This window comes from Egretta garzetta, unplaced genomic scaffold, assembly GCF_000687185.1.
Source record: "Egretta garzetta isolate BGI_Z169 unplaced genomic scaffold, ASM68718v1 scaffold323, whole genome shotgun sequence".
NCBI classification, from domain to species: domain Eukaryota; kingdom Metazoa; phylum Chordata; class Aves; order Pelecaniformes; family Ardeidae; genus Egretta; species Egretta garzetta.
Window position 1 is genome coordinate 3304168 of NW_009259435.1, and position 5083 is coordinate 3309250.

The following is a 5083-nucleotide window of genomic DNA, read 5'->3' on the forward strand; positions in this document are numbered from 1 at the left end:
GGGGGGAGTAGGTAGAGAAACTGGGAGTGAAGTTGAGCCTGGGAAGAAAAGGAGGGGTGGGGGGGAAGGTGTTTTAAGATTCAGCAGTTTTTATCCCCTCCTCATCTGATTTTGATTGATAATAAATTAAATTAATTTCATCAGGTTGAGTCTGTTTTGCCCGTGATGGTAACTGACAAATGATCTCTCCCTGTCCTTATCTCGACCCACGAGCCTTTTGATGTACTTTTCTCTCCGCAGTCTGCTGGAAGAGGGGAGTGATAGAGCAGCTTTGGTGGGCACCCGGCGTCCAGCCAGGTGGTACCCGTGCAGTTGGCTTCTGGGCATGGTAGTGTCCAGGTGCCACCACACCAAACTTCGTACATCTGGCATACCAAAACTGTAGGTGAGAGTGGGACCAGCATGACCCGCTTTTCTGAAAAGTTTCGCCCAGAAGTCTGACATAATTATTTAATTACAATGAGAATTACCAAATTATAACATATGAAGCTGCACCACACGTGTGACTCACATTCTGAATTCTGTCTGTGTTGAGGCGTTGTGGCTGCAATGGTAACTCAATGTGATACAAGACCAAATTACTGTCTCGGGCAACTTCCCTCGGTACCGAGTGTTGAGTGTGGCAGCTGTGGGCTGTCTGAATCACTTGATGGTTTTCGGAGTTCAGAGGCCATGGTAGGTGTGACCTAAAAATTAGGCAACGCTAATACACGGTTTAAATGTGATGCGATATGCTTAGCACAAGCCATAGCGCATCCTCTGTGAACGCGGCGTGATTTCTGTGATCCATATTAATGGCTTTGGAGCCTTCTGGTAGAAACTGGAGCGTGACTGTCTCAGGAAAGGGACACAGCGAGTCTCCCTTCTAGGTTATACTTCAAAAACCAAGTCTAGGTTTGTCACCTGTAAAATAAGAAAAGGGCCCTTGGAATAACCACTGCTGGTCCCAGGGCTGGCCTTTCTCTAGGACCATCACTGAATAAGGCTGGGGGACTACCCTAGGACTCAAACGTCTGCATCTCTTCTGTAGTCCAAACCTCTTGCCACATCCCCAACCAGGTACGACTGATACAGGTTAGGGGACTGCTGATGCTCGAAGGAAAGGGAAATAAAATTCAGCCAGGCTCCAGCTCAGGTTATGCCAGTCTTCCCAAAGAAATAGTGCCATGTGCTCAGAGGTTGGTCCTGTGCATCAGCCTGTTTGATCAAAGGCTAAACAGTGTTTCTGGATATAAGAGGTTCCAGTTGAATGTGAGGAAAAAATTCTTTACTCTGAGGGTGCCCGAGCCCTGGCCCAGGCTGTCCATGGGGGCTGTCGAGTCTCCTCTGGAGATATTCAACCCCCGCCTGGATGCTGTCCTGTGCCCCCTGCTCTGGGTGAGCCTGCTTGAGCAGGGGGGTTGGACGGGGGGTTCTCCCGACCTCCGTTCCAGTCCCTTCCAACCCTTACGATTCTGTGATTCTGTGATTCTGTGATACTAATTTTTATTTTTTTTTAAATGCCATCAGAGCAAAGATGCTATCTACTCTTCAGTGCTCCTGATGTACCAGAGCCAACCAGAATAACACCTTCCTTCTTGTATCCCTCTTAAAAAGGAGCATTTCAACCTGCTGCTTCCATTGCCAGAAACTCTGCAGTATTCACATGACCGTCTCCATTTTTGAAGCCAACGCTCTCTGAAGGCTTCGGAGGCCAGACTGCTAATCTCTTGACAAGCAAGTGTATTTCGTGACAGCGTGATTGGCGTTGGCCCATCGCCCTTAATGGCTTGGCCCTCTGACAGCTGGCAGTGATTTTCTGACGGCTGGAGCCCCAGTCACATGCCCCCTGACAGCAGCAGAATAATATTCTCATGCCTGTGATAATGGCAAATGCGTTTGGAAAGCTCATGAATAAAATTCCCTTCTCTGTCTCTTTTTATAACTCTGACATGCTTTTCTGTTGCCCAGTTTCTCCTCATTCTTTCTTTTTTTTTTTACCCCCCCCTTCACACTTATTTCTCCCACTCTATTATTATGCCTCGTGTTATCGGAGTGGCAGAGACAGACACTTCTAATTTCTTCCCTGCTCAAGGCTCAGTGCTCTTTTCTTTTGGTCTTTGAGCAATATTCCCCAGATATTGTTGGCAGGAGGCTGAGTCCTGTGTGAAACTGCCGTGCAGAGCCCCTCTTACTTTGCTCCTACCAGCTTCTAACAATGCCGGTTCCGTCTTCCAGCGCCCTCGCTTGCCAGCTTTGATATTTATTTTCAAAACATGCCTTTGACTCCTTGTGTTTTCTCAGGAAAGTTTGGGCTCGGTTCCACAAGCCTGACATACCTCCTCATTCAAAGCGCGGAGAGGAACCTCCAGTACAGGGAGGCAGGGGAAAGGAGGAACGGTGGTGTAAAAGCTGATGGTTATTTTTGCCTTAGCTCATGGAAAGTCTGGTTTGCCTTTGGCTGAGCAGGAGGAGGTGGCTGGGGCTTAGAGCTCAGCTACGTGTCGGAGCAGCAGTCAAGGAAGCAGAGTCTGGGGCTTTTCTTCATGGGACTTATTTATTATCCCAGAAAAACTGGTCGTAGGAGGGAGGGGAGTGCTGCCAGCATGCGGGAAACCTGTTTCAGCAATCTGGGATGACAGTTCAATGTCTAATTCTCTAGGCGTTCTGGTAAGATGGGAAAAGAGATTATCTTGCTCTTCACAATACCCCCCAAAAATGAACACGTGACGCTAAACGAACAGCCCTACTTCTTTTTCAAAGGCGGGGCATCGCCACACAAACCAAACTGGTACCATGGTGCATAAGAACCCCCCACCCTGGCCACCCCCCTTGTTCCATTTTACCTGTTTTATGATGGCATTCATGTAGCGGGGGTCAGCGCTGCTCGAATGGTCTGGCTCCAAGGCTGAAGCAGTTCCTGAGCCGTGCTTGCTCTTTGGAAAGAGGACTCGGGCGCATAAGTCTCGAAGCATTGGGCACTTTGCTGGCTCTGAGCCCACCTGCAGCAGAAGTTCAGAACTACCATGTGTTTGGGAATAGCTGGGCAGAGAAAACTTGGTAGTGTTAGGTTGGGCTTGATGATCTTAAAGGTCTTTTCCAACCTAAACAATTCTGTGATTCTATGATTCCTGTGTCCTCCTCTGGGTAATGTGAACAAGAGGTGGGACCTGCATGACTACACACAACGTAGGCTCTAGGCTTCCTTTCACAGCTCTGCCCCAGCCTGTGCACGCATATGTGAAGAACATGGGCATCAGCCTGGTCCTGAAACTGGCTGTAAACCCAACAGTCTTTCGGACTCTTTATACGCAGGACGAGAGCAACACATGTGGAGATGAAGACCTTTGGTATTCCTTTGCAAAGGAGATCCACAGCTGGAGCACAAAACTCCTTTTGCTCACCAGATGCATCAGAAATAGCCGGTTTAGGTGTTAGCAGAATAACTTGGGCGTGCAACCACTGTAAGGCAGAGGGACATGAGGCTCCTGAATGGAATGAGCTGTTCTGGGCTCAGCTGTGATTTCTCTTTATCTTTCTGCTGCTTAGTAGGGGAACTAGATCCTCCTGGCTTGTGCTGGTAAGGGAGGAAAGTAGGACAGCTTTATGTCCCATCTAAGTCTAGGTCAGCCCTGGGAACACTTCCATGCACAGCAGGACCTCTTTTCCTGGGGTTCATAGAATCACAGAATCATAGAATCCTAGGTTGGAAGGGACCTCAAGGATCATCTGGTCCAACCTTTCTATGCAAGAGCACAGTCTAGACAAGATGGCCCAGCACCCTGTCCCGCTGAAGCTTAAAAGTGTCCAATGTGGCGGAGTCAACCACTCCCCTGGGGAAATTATTCCAATGATTGACTCTTCTCATTGTGAAAACATACGGCAGAGAGTCTTCCTAGGCCTTGGATCATCCTGGTGGCCCTGCTCTGGGCCCCTCCAGCCTGTCCACATCTTTTTTGTATAGCAGAGACCAGAACTGTACACAGTATTCCAGGTGTGACCTGACCAGCGCTGAGCAGAGTGGGATGATGATTTCTTTATCTCTGCTGGTGATGCCCTTCTTGATGCAACCCAGCATCCTGTTGGATGGTCCTATAGGACTCAGGATCCGATCAGATTTTTCTTGGTTCCCAAGAAAAACCTGCAAGCTGCTGTAGCCTGAGCTCTCCAAAGGCAAGAATAGGCTTTTTGGAAGTGTTTGGGGGAACTCCAGGAGAACAGCTTCTTTTGGAGGTAAGGAAATCGCTGCAGCTACCTGTTCAGCCAGGTGGGCAAGCTGAAACAAGTGGCTCCCTGGAGCCCCCATCATTGTTCTCAGGAGCGTAGTTAGGACAAGCTTCTGTTCCGTGCTGCATGGGTGTCTCAGATGAGGAAGAATACCCTGAAATTTCCTCCCATTTCTGCACTGTGCTGCTGCTGACATGGGGCTGCCACAGGAGATCTCACTTTATTTTATAGAGAGACTTTCACATGGGCTGCCTTCCAAAAGATTGGAGTTACCTTGGGGGGGTTTTAATTGGGCATTTGTGAAATACTTCTCTGGAGCACTTACTGGTGGTCCAGGAAAGTGATCTGGCTCAGCAGGGTGCCTTGGTCCACCTTGGTTTTCTGTTCTCAGATATTGGGATGCTGTAGGATGAAGCAGACCAGAGCCCTGGGGCAGCGTAGTGCCACTGGGGTTTCTTGTCTTCTGTAAAGGTGAGCTGTGATCCAGGACTGCTGTTGGTAGCAACAGAACATCAGCTTTGCACTGAGTTTGCAAGGCCTCAGGACTGAGCCTTGCCAGGTTTCTGTCTGAACTTTTTTCACCTGCCTAAGCTTTGTTTTACTTGGTTTAGCTGTGGCAGCGATTTCTCTGATTGACCAATTTGCTATACTTTTGTATAACCATAGTTTACATGGGTGACAGTAACAAGCAGTTATTCATAGCACCATAGAATCATTTAGGTTGGAAAAGATCTTTAAGATCATCAAGCCCAACCGTTCCCCTACCCCTGCCATCCCACCCCCAAACCCTGGCCCTCAGCACCACCTCTGCCCGGCTGTTAAATCCCCCCAGGGCTGGGGACTCGACCCCTTCCCTGGGCAGCCCCTTCCCGTGCCT